The sequence below is a fragment of the Cebus imitator genome, unplaced genomic scaffold (assembly GCF_001604975.1).
Source record: "Cebus imitator isolate Cc_AM_T3 unplaced genomic scaffold, Cebus_imitator-1.0 Scaffold245, whole genome shotgun sequence".
NCBI classification, from domain to species: Eukaryota; Metazoa; Chordata; class Mammalia; order Primates; family Cebidae; genus Cebus; species Cebus imitator.
Window position 1 is genome coordinate 1,589,976 of NW_016107560.1, and position 17,556 is coordinate 1,607,531.

Sequence of the window (17,556 nt, forward strand, 5' to 3'; positions counted from 1 at the left end):
TAAAGAATCCCATAAACACTTTCATTTTTTACAATTGATTTATGATATATTAGTGTAAGTATTGTTTCAACATTTTAACACGACTTCCTCTAGCAGAATTCAATTTATTACCTAAATTTCAAAACATAAGATAATACTGCCTCGGAAACTTTATTTGAGAGCTATTACTTAGGCCTATAATTTGATTATTTTTAAAACAATTATATGAAAAACTTCTAGTAGGAAAGTAATAAAAATATAAATGAGGCTCAAGATACATTATAAAAATTATAGAATCGAAATATAGAAACACAGAAGGAAATTTAAAAGAGGATTAGTATAACATTTTATCAAAAAAATGCACCATCTTCACCAAGTCTCAGATAGGGCAGTTTCAGTATCTACATTTATAGGAGTTTGAAATTTTATTAAATATACTCTCATCTTAGAAACATTTGGATTTCTTCAACAGAATAACTTCATATTTAGAATGTGTTCTTATTAAGTAAAAATAAATCCCACACATTGTTTTTGGTTAAGTATCATGTCACTATAAACAAACAAAAAACTCTTGGTACATTATGAACCACATATATTAAGGGGACATGAGATGATGCAAAGGATAATATTAGGAAATATTTAATAGATATAAGAAAATATATGAGTACATGAAAAACTAAAGAAGTGAAGATTCATCTTTTTTTCCTGATTCTTTTCCATACTAAAAGAAAACCATAATGTATTTATTTATAGAAAAGCAATATTAATTTTAATAATGAAATATGTGAGTGTATAAGGAGAAAATAGGGTGATGGGTGAGAAATTGGAACATCAGAAGAAACCAATGCATAATATCTAATCATAAAAATAAGGACATTTTAAAAATTTAATCTAGGAATAAAGAAAGAGTATCTTTACAGAGCTTATACGGGACAAAACTATTAATAGAGCCCCGAGGGAGTGATTAAAAAGTTGTTAAAACTTAATGTTCAGGTCTCACACTGGTAAAAATTGGCAGTATACTGGAGTAAGGTAGGGTAAAGTAAGAGTGTAGGGTGCTATAAAGGAAATTTCAAGATTATGACCTTGTCATATTAAGTTTTAGATGGCCACAGAACATACAGGAAGGTGTCACAGGTAGGAGTATATATAGTAAATTGAGCAAAGCAGCATGTGTTATGGTTGGAGATACCCATGAAATTGGAATTTTTCATTTGGTAATTGAAGATTTGAGAAAGGATAAAAACTAGTTGAAAGAAAGTTGAAAAGAACATGAAATGGTAATACATAGTAAATATATTCTATAGAGTGAGTGAAACTTAGAAATCAATGGGAAAATTGTTGATATTAACTGGAAAGAGAAAATAAATCATTTTATTGTGAGCAGATACCTGATAGGTATATAACTCAAAAACGAAAAAGAAGATATATTGGGTTTTCCAGTGCAAAGAATATAAAGATATGGTAAAACAAAATAGTGGCAATTAGGGAGATCTTAAGTAGGTACATCTAAGGAGAGAGAGAGCTTGACAAGAGAGCTTGACAATGTGCAAAAAATTTGGGCCAGTTAATTTCATAAGGGCTATAGCTACCTTATGAGAGAGTTTTAAATGACAACAAAGAGCTGAAAGTAGGTAAGAGATCAAGATAAGAAGGCAATAACTGAAAGCCTAGGTACTTCTTCAAATTGCCTCTTCAGAGACCATAGATATAAAGAAGATAACAATGTTTGGAAAGAAAAGACATGCTTTGTAGCTGCAAATTCAAGAAAGACTGACAAGGGAAAAAGATGAGAATGATAGAAAAAGAAGAAGCTATATGTTTAAGTAGAGATGTCATGAAAAGGTAAATTACTTAATTTCTGAAATTGAAAAATGTTGAGAACTTTTCTTAAATCTATTCTCTGTGATAGTGTCATTACTACATCCCTGTTTATTCACAGCATTAACATGTTTATATTTTCAAGATAATGAAAACTCCCTTCTTTGCCGTGCCACACTGTCATAGATATACAAAGATAAATCGATGTATCAAAACCAGTTTTATGCATGCCTTCTCCTTTACCTACATCACCAGCTCTCCATCATATCCATTAACCTTGGCTCAGTTTTCTTCTTGATTTCAAGACCTGTTATTACTTTAATTACCTTTAGAGACTCTAATAACTAATTGGATTACCAGTCAGAAAGCCTTCCCTTTCAATCTCTTCACAATCTCATTTGAAGCGACCCTCTTTTCACTACTTTAGTAACCCATGCCCACAGTCAAAATATAGGTCACAATTGCAAAAGCTCTGACCACCATTTTACTTTCTTCTAATCCATCACCTCTCTATTTTCTTCATTTCCGTGATACCTGATTGGATATCCCATGGTCTGTCATTTCAGGAACACATCCTCACTAATATCCTAAACTCTTTCTCCTCTGAATTTTGATTGCATTGCATAACAAAACATCAACTTCTTATAAATTCCAATATTTGATTTTTCTGTGATTCATCCAAGGACCTAATAGAGAAAATTCACATGAAAAATGCAGATTATCACCAATTTCAAATGTTCTCTCACCACACTGCCCAGAAGTGTTATAAAGTCCATACATTCAATTTACTCTACCACTGCCCACCGTGACTATTTCAAGCCTTCTTGAAATTTGTTAAACATTTGCTACCCTTCTCTATTTGTTACAAGTGTTTTCAGTCTATTTTCCTTATTTTCCGGTTGCTGGACATTAGTTTTTTTTAATTATTTTTTTGGTTTTATTAATAAAGCTGCTATCATCATTGCTTTACATGAGTTTTTGTAACAGATATTCAGTTCTCCTGGGTATACTTGGTAGTGGAAATAGCTGGTTCATAGATTCTATTAAACATATGAAACAACCAAACACATTCTAAAAATGGTTGTACATTTAGAGAAGTGAAAATCTCTTCTACTTCCAGTTGCTACATATTCCTGCAAAAATATTTTTTGCCACATTAGTGCATGAAGTGGTATGTCACTGTTTAAATATATATGACTGATGGCTGGCTGCAGCAATCCATCTGGAGTTGCCATTGCAAAGACACTGGCTGCAGTGCTGGAGGCATGGCCAGGGTTGCATGCTCCACCAGCCAACAGGAACCAGGAACTGGTGGTGGGTGGGGAGCCCATGCTCCTGGGCACAGGTACAGCCACCGAGCTGCAGCTCTGGACCTGGGCATCCCTGTGTTCTCGGGGTCCCAGGAAGCCCTTGCCCCTACAGGCTGGAAAGTACCTTATCCTATTGTCTGGCGTCTCCCCACTCCTGGCACCTGCTCTGGTGTAGAGTAAAGTTTTGGCTGAGCCGGGCACTGTCATGACCCGGCAAGGTGTGCACACGCTCAGGGTGATGTTGACATATCAGCCCCCTGCTGCCTTGGCCCACTCCAAACTTTCTGCTCCAACAGGAGGGAGGTCACAGGGGGCTGAGTGATACTCATCATGGGCCTGCAGGCACCCCTCAGCGCAAACAGCCTGGGCACGATGATCAGTGTGTTGATGGTGGGAGACAGATAGGTTCCTGGATGGAATGGGCGAGTCCCGTGGCAATTGCCACCTTCACCCAGGGATGGCCTGAAGATTGACAGCCAGGCTGGCAGTTAACAGGTGTAGTCTACACCCAGAGTAAGAACTTATGGTGTTTTTCTAGGTCTGCCCATAGCTATCCATGGACCAGGCAGCATGCACTTCCTCCCTATGTTTCCCAGGCTAGTCTTAAACTCATGGGCTCAAGAAATCCTCTTGACTGGGCCTCCCAAAGTGCTAAGATTACATGCGTCAGCCATTGTACCCAGCCTATTTAGACGTTTTTACATCCTTGCAAATGGTTAAAATCAGTAAATATTACTTGTGCATGTTGAAATAATGGTATCCTCACTTATGTAGTATAAACCTGGACAACTGAATTAGATCAATTCAATGAATGTTATTTTAATTTTGTACAAGTAACTGACTTTTTTGTTGGTTTTCTGAATTACTGAAGAGTGATATTTTAAAATATGCAATTAGGAGTTTAGATGGGCTTCTTTATCTCTTGTATCTCTCATATTTAGTTAGAAATTCTCTACTAGGTTATAAATTTACACTATTTATTTATTTATTTATTTATTTTTTGAGACAGGCTCTTCCTCAGTTGCTTATGCTGGAATGCAGTGACACTATTACAGCTCACTGCAGTATTAAACTCCTAGACTTAAGCCATCCTTCTGTGTCAGTCTCTCTTGAGTAGTTCCTCCATACTCATTTTTTTTCGTAATTTTTTGTAGAGCTGGGATATTGCTATGTTGCCCAGGCCCATTTCAAAAGCCTGGCCTCAAGCAATCCTTCCACCTTGGCCTCCCAAAGTTCTAGGATTAACAGATATAAACCACTATGTCCAGCATGACACTTTTATTTTTAAAATTTTATCTTCTTTGTTTCTCTTAGTTTTCCTTGCCTTCATCACTATTTTGATATTACTATCAGATATACAATAAACACTATATTGTCTATGTTTGCTCAGTATATAGTTTTATGATCACTTCTTTTTAAAATCCCATGTGTCTTTAAAATTAAAGTGAGCCTTTTAAAAGCACCTTATACTAGGAAATTTCTTTGTTTTATTTTGCCAGAAAATTTTCTCTTTTTATTGAGTTGATAAGTTATTTAAAAAAATATTTATAACTTTGTGTTTAAGACTCCTATCTTCCCAAATAATCCAGAAAAACAATAAAAAAGAATGAGCTCATTTACTATGTTACCTCCAATTCTCATATATGGTGGAATTACCAAAATATAACGTAATTTAGCCCTCTTTCATCATGAATTGTCTCATTGATTGCCTCTCCTTAGGTGAATAATTATTTTTTCTATTTGTTTTTTAATTAAAAGTGCCTAAAATAATTATAATTCCCATTCTCTAGGTAAAAAAATAGGAACAAAAAGCGAAGGAACTAAGACCAGAATGTTATATTTCTTTCATTAATTTAAGATAAGTTTGTTTAAACAATCTTAGAGCTACAGCTATGTTAAATCTTTTCAACAAATTCATTTTATTCCTCTTTGATAAATTTTCTCCTTTTTTTTTTTTTTGAGATGATATTTCACTCTTGTTGCCCAGACTGGAGGGCAATGGTGCAATCTCAGCTCACTGCAACCTCCTCCTCCTTGGTTCAAGCGATTATCCTGCCTCAGCCTCAGATGTTAACATCCAGATAATGATGTGTATTATGGTAGGAGTTTATTCTATTGGCATATATCTCTGACATGATAAACTAGAGATGAAAGCTTCACTTTTGTTATTTAAGTGTATGAAGAAGATATTCTAACATTCTGAATTATAAATAATAACAAAGTAAAACATGTTTTTAACTCATAAAAAAGACTGGCATAGAAAATACAAATATTCCAAATATGTGAAAAAATCAATGTTTTTTCATTGTAATTGATGATATCTAATATCATCCTGACAAATTTAAGAAATTGCCAGCTATTGATGAAAACTTAGTATTACTCATACATAGCTATTAAGAATGATAGTTTCCATAGTTTGGGAAGGATGTGTGTGAGGGTGGGATGAAAAGAGATTGGTTAATATGCAGGAACATAGTTAGATAGAAGAAATAAATTCTAATAGTTTGACAGCAGAGTAGGGTAACTGTATTTAAAAACAATGCATTTTACAAAATAGCTAGAAAAGAGGACTTGAGATGTACCTAACACATCAAAATGGTAAATACTCAACATGACAGATATTCAAAATACCCTGACTTGATCATCACACATTCTACACATGTATCAAAATATCACATGCACCCCTCAAATATGTACAAATATTATCTATCTATAAAAAATTAAAAATTGTGTTGAATATAGATCTCATGTTAAATGTTTTTAATAGCATTAATAAATCAATAAAACAGATGCATTTGAGAGTGGGGCTTTGAGAAAAGTAACCTAGGTTTACGCCTAGATTTGCCAGTGACTAGGTATGTGACCTTAGGCATGCTTTTCAACTTCTCTGAAATGGATTTTTCTAATCTATAAAATGGGGCCAGAAAGTCCTACATCACAGAGCTGTTGTGAGGACTCAATTAATTTGAATAGGTTTACAGGGCCAGGTGTGGTGGCCCACTACTGTAATTCCAGAACTTTGAGAGGGCAAAGTGAGAGGATCACAAGGTCAAGAGATAGAGATCATCCTGGCCAACATGGAAAAACACTGTCTCTACTAAAAAGACACAAAAATTAGCTGGGTGTGGTGGCGTGCACCTGTATTCACAGCTACTCAGGAGGTGAGGCAGAAGAATCTCTTGAACCCGGGAGGTGGAGGTTGCAGTGAGCTGAGATCACACCACTGCACTCCAGTTTGGTAACAGAGTGAGACTCGGTCTCCAAAAACAAAAAACAAACAAACAAACAAACAAATAATAGGTGTACAGGTAACCAACCACTTAGTAAATGCTAGGTATTAATTTTTAACAAAACATATACTAGATGATTTCTTACAAGAAGAATGCAGCATAAGTTTTAAAAATGTAACTACCTGAATAGATTTGTTTAAAAATGACATTATAAAGTACATTTACATGGAAACATCTTCAGCATCACTGTTTATATATTGATCTATTCATTATAAAGTACATTTACATGGAAACATCTTCAGCATCACTGTTTATATATTGATCTATTTCTAATCAACCCACTTTTGCAGCACACAAAATGTGATGAGCACTTGCTTCATGCTGGACATGTCATATTAAGAAATTCATAGTTCTTGCCTAAAAAATCTCACATATATTAGAGAAGATAAGAAGATTAACACCTCATCCAACACAGAGTGATAAAGGCATTTAACAGCACTACACACAGAATGCTCTAGGACCTATGCCAGTAGCTGAGCCTGGTAAAGCTTTAAAGTCCTGTTTGAGGTAGTGATTGCTAGAAATACTAATACAAGAAACAAAAAATTCAGAAGAAAAAAGTGTCTGCAGAAAGTAAACTAAGATGTTAAAAGCTTCAGGAAACTAGAAGTTGAAATAAATAAGAAAAGAAGGGTGAGATACAATGCTAAAATGCAGGAAGAGGCAGGCTACAAACAGGCTCTTCTGTGTTATTTTAAAATTCAACTTTGTCTTGTGAATAATGAAATATCGTCATGTTTGAAGTATAGTTTGTACATATTTTTGAGATATCAGTTCATGTCTAAGAATAATACATTTGAGTGGGAACAATTTAGAACTGAATGCTTCTTCACTCCTATATCTGCCACCTGCACTGGGATGGCTGGAATAACTGAGAGATTCCAGGCATCTCTCTTTCTATGTAAATCGCCTCCACATGCCAACTTAAGCTTACTCACAGCATGGTACTCAGAATTCTTACATGAAACTACATTCCTCCAGAGGGAGTATTTTAATAGATAAAAAAGTGGAGATATCTATTAATTCTGGTGCCTAGAGACTGACATATTCTCACTTCTCCCACATACTGTTGGTCAAAGCAGATACCAAACCTACCCAGATGCAAAGGAAAGGATCATTGTCCCAAGGTTTTATAGAAAACATGACAAATAATTTTGTGGCCAACTTTAATTCATCACTAATATTACAATTACTAATTTATTTGTTGAGAATTGATTAAAAAGAAATGATAGAAGACCAGGGCAATTGTCAGGTTTCCAGCTCCTGAAACACTGAAAGGAAAAATGGTTTGAAAAAAAACAAATGAATTTTATCTGGATAACTGTTAACCAGGTAGAGATACACAAGAGTTGAATCTGAATTGGGGGTTCAGAAATTTGTATGTAATTCTGATTAGATAATTCAGGCAGAAAACCAACAAATAAATATTGGAGTTAAACTGCTTTCTAGATTAAATAGAACTAACAGACATTTACAGAACATTTCATTCAATAGCTGCAGAGTACACATTATTCTCCTCAACACATGTAACATTCCCCAAAATAGACTATATTTTAGGCCCCAAAACAAGTCTTAAATTCAAAAAATGTATACATCAAGTATCTTTTCTGACCATAATGCAATAAAACTGGAGTTAGTCCTTAGAGTTATTCATCTATACATTATACAGATGGCAATTGAAGATCTAGCAGCAAAAGCAAACATTCAAGGAAATGAGAGAGACCAAGAAGATTAGGGACCCCAGGAAGAAATGGTGGGAGAAACAACCTCATTCGTATGGGCAGGGCAGGAAAGGCCAATGATAAATACTAAAATAAATGTGATCTAATGTGTAGGTAGAAAGGGAAGAGATTTTGTTATCATAAAACCTAAAAGAACAGCATAATCCTTTATTAAGGAAGGCATTCAACTCCAGCTTGTGCTTCTGAGAGAGCAACTAACCAGCTTATTCTTGTGGTTTACATTATACAATTCTAAAGCAAAATTACTGTTTTTATTTGAATTTAGCAAGGACATCATAAGTAGTTACCTGAGGGAAGAAATCAGATCACAATGAGTTTAGGCAAGAATAAAATGTGAAAAAAGGCAGTTATAGGTGAAATTCTCAAGAATGAGCACTATTGTTAAGGATAGCAAAGAATATTATGTAAACTGAATATTCAGATATCACATAAAAACTTAAAAGATACATAAAGCTCAATACATTCTTACAAAGTCAGCACTTATGTAACCTCCACCCAGATAAGAAAACCAGCAGAAGCTAGGTGCCTCCCACTCACCCCTTGCTCTATTTCAGTCATATCTTTCCCCTAGAAATAAATACAATTCTGAATTCTAACATCACAGACTAGTTTGACTGCTTGAATTTATTTAAGTGGAATTATATGGGAAATAGTCTTTAGCATCTGGCCTCTTTTGCACACTATTATATTTGTGAGATTCATTCATTTTGTTGTATATATTAAATTGCACTTATTATCTTTGCTATGTAACATAAACCAGAGTATTTTGAAGAAAAAAAAGTTCCTTCATGTTGTAAAATTACAATAAAAAATCTAGTGCAACTTTACATAGTAAAAAATAACTGCTATATAAAATATAAAAATGTCTGTCATGTAGAATATTTAGTGAATAAAAACTAGAAAAATATCTGGTAATAGTTCTACATAAATATGAAAAGTTGATATATGACAGAGGTGGCATTGCAAACCAATGAAAATTAATTAAGTATTCAATATGTGATGCTAAAAAATTGGTTTTCCATATGGAAGCAAAATAAAATTAGACTCGTACATACATGCAAAAATGCTTCAGTAGCTCAAATACTTTATAATATGAGAAGTAGCATTCTAAAATATTAGACAAAGGTATACAACAGTTTATAATAAGCAATAATTGCTTAAAGAAACATAGATAATAAAATACTAATAAATTTACATTAAATTTTTAAGTAAGATAATAAAAAAAGAATTAAATAATGCATTTACAGTATATTACACAATGAAAGTTAATATTTAGAAAACATTCAGACCACATGGATGATATAAAATTAGAAAAAAGAAAGCAAAGAAAAATACATAATATGAAAATAATGATTCTCAAGGGTTAGTTGAGAGGCAAATGAACATTTGAAGATATATTCATCCTTTCTGGTGGTCTTTGAAATACACATAATATTCTAACCCTTCAAATTGACATAATTTAAAAGTTTTGTCCATGCCAAAGTGTTTAAAAGATGTGGAAAGTGGGAACTATCATATGCTAATATGAGGGATAAAAGTTTACAAACTCTTTGGAAAGTAATTTGCTATCATTGAGTATATTTGCAACACAGTCATTCCACTCATACTTCTCTGAAGGGTGTATCCTTCAGAAAGTCTAGAAATAACCACATGGACTCATGTTCAACACTGTTTATTACAGTATTATTTTCAATGACAAATAACAAAACATGTACTGTGTGTGTATATATATACATATATATGTATACACATATATATACGTAAAATATCCTTTCATTGTAAATGAGTTTATACATTGATAGCATCTTTGCTCATACGCTGTTGAAATAAACTAGGGATTCTTTAAATAATCTGAAATTAAAATTAATAATTATAAAATAATGTTGAGTCAAAAGTCAAAGGATATTTCCACGTTAATGTAAAGTTTGGAAAGCATGAAGTTATTTCAAATCATTTTTACAGATATATAGAACACTTATAGATACATAGAATAAGATATGTAGAATGAGCATAGTTGTTAAAAACATTAAATTCAGATACAGCTTGCCTCTGGTGGAGGAAGCATGCAAAAGACACTAGAAGTGTGCTGTCTGAGGGTCTTTACTAATAAACTATTTCATTTATTTGATTTTAACTATGGTAAGTATGGAAAATAATGGCATTTGATAGAACTAGTTAGTAGATATATCTTTTTGCAGTTTTTCATTATTTTCCTTTTATATATTTCTATGTGACAAAATATTTACAATACAATCATTTTTACAATTTTTCTATTTTGTTTGTTTTTTAATGATAGATATCATGCATGTTGAAATACTGATTGGAATAAACCAGAAGAAAGATTGAAGATGTTTTAAGAAGATGCACTATTAGGGACATGATTTCTCTGAGGAAACAGGGATTTCAGAGATGGTCCATAAAAATTATAGGACATTTTTCTTTACTGTGGGGTCTAGATTCAGGCAAGTTTCTAACATTTACTACTGCTATTAAAAGTTTGTTTTAGATTGGGAGTAAATTTTGGAAACTGAAAATATCTTGTTTGGGAAATGTTCATTTCAAAAGTAAGCTTTTTGTTAGGTCTCTCTCTTTTTTTAAAATAAATTTAGTATTACTTTACTTTCATTTATCTTAAATGTATCTAATTGATACATGCATTTGGTCTATCAGATTTTCTTATAATTTTGTGAGAGAAAAATATAAAGTGATAGGGTGTCTGAAAAATTTTTGTCCTAAACGTGTTATATCTTCAGAGGACTTGAAGCTTTTAAAAAGCTTTCTCTTAGAGATTTATCTTTTCACACTTTAGATGCATTTGCCTTTTCTAAAGCTAGGTATCAAGATAAAGAGGTTCTACTGAACATGCAATATCCAGTCTGTCATGGGAAGCTTTGCTGCCATTTCTGTGAAATCTCCTTTTTGGATATGATCCACCCTAGAATAGAAAAACAACAACAAAAAAAAAAACCAAAAAACTTACAACCTGAATACAACCTGCAGTGAAGTGTCATTGCATGATTTCAGAATTACTTATAAGTCTCATCAGAGTCATCCCTGTTGCTATATAAATATAATAAATTTTTCTAGAAGTAAAAAAGTATAAGTAATAAAAAAAATCCATTATAATGAATGTTGTAAAGGTAAGAAAATGGAAAATATGCTTTAGGCCTTAAACATGAACAGATTCATAACTCTAGATGGAGATAATATTATTTCTTTAAATACTGGCTGTCATTGATATGAGCTGCAGATATATGGGCTAAAGGACCATATCCAACTTTAATAATACATGGATAGTCATCTGCGCTGAAAACTTCAAAATAAAGTACTTGGAGCTTAACAGTTTATGATATGTGACCATCTCTTCCCAAAGCAAATAACGGAACAAAACATTAACGAAACATTGCATATTTCTCTTTTTAGATGTTTCAAGTACAGCCATAAATTGTAATTATTTCTTAAAATGTTTTAGAAACAAAACATCTAAATACTCATTACCAGAGGCTGAAATATTTCTCTCAGCTCTCAATTTGGATTTTGGTTCAATTTGTAAGCTGTGGTAGATAGAAAAAGTCTTTACAAAACAAAAAGCCTTCATATACAGATTGTGAGAGGACTTAGGATATGAATTATGACAATGAAAGCAAAATTAATGTTTAATAAAATGATGATAGAGAACATAAAACAAAAATGCAAGATAAATACCAGATACAGAATATAACTGATGCTCTGATTTTCTTATGCAAGAAATAATCCTTATTATATTAACAGATAATATATTTGTCATTGTTCAGAGGTATTAAAAGGAATTTTCATGTAGTTGAACCCTACATCATTAAATTATTTATTCGTAGTTACTTTAAATAATTAGTAAAATATTTCTAACTCTGTTGCCCCATCAGTTTTATATCATGCTAACAGAACACAGCTGTAGAGTCCAAAGAATGCAGGTTGAATATATCTACAATTAGACATATGAACACGGAATGAATGTAGCGCCTCAGACTCCCTAATAACACGAACACCCAACCCTTCTAACATAGACTGCCCTGGGATGGAATCAACAAAGATAACATAAGATCAAATTCATCAGTGAGGATGGAATTCTTCCTCAAATAGATTCTGCATACAGAACAGTGCACATTAGACATTTTAAATGCCTGGGTTAGGAGATGGGGAGAACAATCTTGAACAATCTATGAGAGAGAAATCAGAATTATCTTGCACAAAGTGGGATGTGATTTAAATTTGAAGACCATAGCAAGTGTAGCGTAATATGAGTGGTGAGAGAATTTTAGAATAGGCCATTAAGAATAGACATGTGTGAACAGCTCTGGCATATCATTAATGTGAACTCTCTGCACTTTCATTTGGATTGTCAGAAAGAGAAGCAAGCAATCTAATTGAAGTGGAAGTAGTGCCAAGTATGAAAGATGGCATGGGAGGGTAAAGTATTAAAGAAAGATTCTCGCTTGTGAGAGAAAGACAGTGGACATAGGAGTAATAACAAAGAGGTTGATCTCATTTTTATTATATTATAGAATTATATGTAAAACCAGTCACAAGGTTGATAAGAAAGCAGACTCTATGGAAAGATAGATTGATGCCCAAATTTTAGTAGAAGCCTTAGTAAAAACATGAATATCTAATGCCTATTGTATATAACATTGATTTTTTTTTTTTTTAGGGTCTGGGATACACGTGTAGAATGTGCAGGTTTGTTACATAGGTATACATGTGCCATGGTGGTTTGCTGCACCTATCAACCCATCATCTAGGTTTTATGCCCGCATGCATTAGGTATTTGTCCCAATGCTCTCCCTCCCCTTGTCCCCCATTCCCTGACAGTGTGTGATATTCTCTTACCTGTTTCCATGTGTTCCTGTTGTATAACATTGATTTTTGTCTGCTATAAACATCACTTTGATCTGTTTTTCATGCCAGTAGGGATGCAACTTATACTAGGCTAGTTTTATATAAAGAAAAAATAGATTACGATATTTTTATATAAACCTCTAATAATTTGAAAATTAAATTTTATTGCAAATATTAATAACACATTCACTTTGTTGATTCATTTTAGTCAATTAAAATAAAGAATGTAATTGCATGCAGGGGGGTATGAAATGCAATTTACAAATCCAGTTGATGAATGTCCCCCTAATTTGTACTATATTTTTAGTGCTGATAATCTTTTATCTCATAAAAATCTCAGTTTTGAACTTGTTGAGACTCTTCTAAGATTTGAAACTTTGCTAGACATCTTTAAATTGTCTTCTTTAAAATGCTATTGATAGATTCAGAGTAATCTTATTAATTTCTAAACTATCAGTTTTCCTACATTATTGTCATAATTTTCTTTGACATGCCTTGAAAAATGTTTTTAAAAAGTCAACACTACTCCTGAATTTTACATTCCCAAAGGCAAAATTAAATCATGTTTCAATTGGACTACAATGGGTAATGACTATGTAGTTTGTAGTTCTCAGAAGTTGGAATATATATTATATGAATAGTGATGGCATAGAAAATAGAACCAATGTTTGACTTCATATGTAATGTAGAAAAACATCGAAACATTTAAGTATAGTGAAGACTTTTCTGTGATATTCTTTAAAAGCAGTATTTCCTTTGCTTGTTTTCTTTATCTTTGAGTATCTCCAGACCTCTTCAGTACTAAGCCTGCTAATTAGCTGTCAATATAACTCTTTTCTCTCCTTGTAGTCAGATCACAGTGTGACAGCTAAATTCTCAAATATAATGACTTAATATGTGTTAAAATAGCATTTGAAAATAGGTAAAGAAGAAAAACTTCATAGTGCTGTGATGTTTTTATTTTAATAAAATGTTTAATATCAGATAAAGTATCATAATACTTGCATACAAGGCTATTTAACTAATATTAGAGTTGATATTTAATGTTAGGGATATAGAAGAATTGAAACAATAATTTGGGTCAGTAATTTCACTTTGAAAAATTTGAATAAAGAAAATTTGAATAAACTCACTTGCAAAATGTTAGGTCATCAAATATGTGCAGAATACATAGATTCAAGTCTATCTACTATTTTCAATCTTTACTGCAATGGTATTCTAATTTAATGCACTATTAACACCAAAGTAACATCCAAATTCCAGCCACAACCATTTTAAACCCCTATTTATTTCTACATAAAGGATACATTTTTATTGTTGATTTATCATCACTTTAAAACTCGACATGCATACAGAAACACATGCAAATAGGTGTGGAAGAGAATCAAAATTTGAAAGTAAACAAAAAATGTAACAAATTTGTCCTCCTCTTCAATAAATACTATTGCTAGACTCTGAGAAAATATTATTGAAGGAATACTAAATTTGGATGATAAGTAATGAACTTTAAGCATTGAATTTGAAGCCTAGATAAAAACTCAAGTAAAAATGATCATTAGTTTGTTAGGTTCAATTGATTAGGGATCAATATGGGATCTAGGCTGGAAATAGAAACTTGGGGGTTTGAAAGTACAAAATGGTAAAAACAAAAGGGCACATGAAATTCCCTGCTGATATGTTGAGAGAAAGAAATAGATCAAAAACAGATTCTTGGGAGACATTAATCTAATTTAGAAATAGATTAAGAAAAAGAAGCCAACAATAGGAACTAAGAAAGAAACACAGTGACCTTTTCCCTTTTCATTTCTTTAGCCACACATAAAATCAACCACCAGATGTGGCTTTTTCTTTCTGGTATCCTTCACACATAATTTATCTTTTCAGGAACTACTCATATCTGTAGCTTTATATACATGATCTAATCACAGATCTCTCCTTCATTCAGGATAGCTCCTTTTTATTCTTTCAATCCCAAACTGCACTTCATGTTTATTTCCTGCCTTTTCTTGAAGAACATATACTTTTATTATATCCTACATACACTATTCTATATAATTTACATCATATAAAGCAGAATTTATGGTCATCACCAAAAGGAGAAATTGGCAACAATTAAAAAAAGAACACTAGCAAGTTTTATTGAAAGTTATATTGATTTTTCTAATCATCAGTGATGTTGAGCTTTTTTTCATATTTATTCACCACATGAATGTCTTCTTCTGAGAAATGTCTGTTCATGTCCTTTGACTACTTTTATTATGGTTGCATGTCCTTTGACTACTTTTATTAAGGTTGTTTGATTTTTTTTTTTTTGTAAATTTTTGTAAGTCCTTTGTAGACTTTGCCAGATGGATAGATTGAAAAAAAAATTTCTCTATTCTGTAGGTTTGTCTGTTCACTCTGATGACAGGTTTTTTTTGTGTGTATATGTGTGTGTGCTGCGCAGACGCTTTTCAGTTTAATTAGATCAAATTTGTCAATTTTTGCTTTTGTCACAATTGCTTTTGGCATTTTTGTTATAAAATCTTTGCTCATGCCTACGTCTTGAACAGTATTATCTAGATTTTCTTCTAGGCATTTTACAGTTTAGGGTTTTATATATAAGTGTTAATCCATGTTCAGTTAATTTTTGTATAAGGTGTAAGAAAGGAGTCCAGTTTAAATTTTCTGCATATGGCTAGCAGATAAAAATTTTTTAGTTACTGTAGTCTTGCAGTATAGTTTGAAGTCTGGTAGCGTGATGCTTCCAGCTTTGTTCTTTTTGCTTAGAATTGTCTTGGCTATTCAGGCTCTTTTGGTTTCATATGAATTTTAAAGTATATATTTTTTCCAATTTGGTGAAAGATGCCAATGGTAGTTTTAGTAGGAATAGAATTGAATCTATAAATTACTTTGGGCAGTATGACCAATTTTCATGACATTGGTGAGATTTCATCTCACATTAGTCAGAATGGTGATTATTAAAAAGTAACGAAACAATAGAAGCTGACAAGATTTCAGAGAAAAAGGAATGCTTTTACACTGTTAATGAGAGTGTAAATTATCCATTGAGGAAGACAGTGTGGTATCAATTCCTCAAAATCTAAAAGCAAAAATACCAGTTGACTCAGCAATTTTATTACTGGGTATATACTCAAAGGAATATAAATCATTCTATTATAAAGATACTTGCATGCATATGTTCATTGCAGCACTATTCACAATAGCAAATACATGGAATCAATCCAACATCCCATCAGTGATAGACCGGATAAAGAAAATGTATAATATGTGTACACTATGGAATATTATGCAGCAATAAAAATGAATTAGAACATGTCCTTTGCAGGGACATGGATGGAGTTGGAAGGCCTGATCCTCAGCAAACTCACATAGGAACAGAAAACCAAACACAGAATGTTCTCATTGTAAGTGACAGCTGAATCATAAGGACACATGAACACACGGCAGGGAACAGCACACACTGGGGCTCGTTGAGGGGTGTAGGGAGAGGGAGAGCATCAGGAAGAATAGCTAATGGATGCTGGGCTTAATACCTAGGTAACTAATTGATCTGCGGAGCAAACCACCATGGCACACTTTTACTTACATAACAAAACTGTGAATCCTGCACATATACCCTGGAACATAAAAAAAAAAAAATTTTGAAGGCAAAAAAAGTGATATTGAATTCAACTTGTTTTACCAAATGGAAGTGGTTGACAGTTTTTGATATAAGAAGAAAGAAAACAGGCCGAGTACGGTGGCTCACGCCTATAATCCCAGCACTTTGGGAGGCTGAGGCAGGTGGATCACGAGGTCAAGAAATCGAGACCGCCCTGGTCAACAAGGTGAAACCTCGTCTCTACTAAAAACACAAAAATTAGCTGGGCATGGTGGCTTGTGCCTGTAGTCCCTGCTACTCGGGAGGCTGAGGCAGGAGAATTGCTTGAACCCAGGAGGTGAAGGTTGCGGTGAGCCGAGATCGCACCATTGCACTCCTTCCTGGGTAATAAGAGCAAAACTCCGTCTCAAAAAAAAAAAAGAAAAAAAAAGAAGAAGAAAGAAAACATACGTTATTGGGAATTTAAATAGGCAAAAGAAATATAACAGAATAGATAGATTTCAGGTCTCAGATGAAAATCAATGAAATCACTAGTTCAGAGACATGAAAACATGGCTTCTTTAAGTTGTATAAATTCAAAACAAAATGTACAGATCAATACCTAATTTCACTTGGAGTTAGTGCAGTATTTTTTAATGCCCAGTATATACTAATATTTTTTAGAATATATGAAAAATACTATTGATCAAATATTAGTTTCAATATTTTAGATGTTAAAACCCCCCCAAATATCTTGTGTAGATAAATTTACCAAGGCATATTGAAGAAATATTTATTAATTTATCTGATAAATATTTTTTAAATTTATTGCTGTCACCAGTAACTAAAGATTAAAATTTCAAATTCATAATTAATTTCATCCTATAACTTTTGGCCTAAACACAAATAAATATATCATGTTATATTTGTTATACATGCAGAATACTGAGATAACA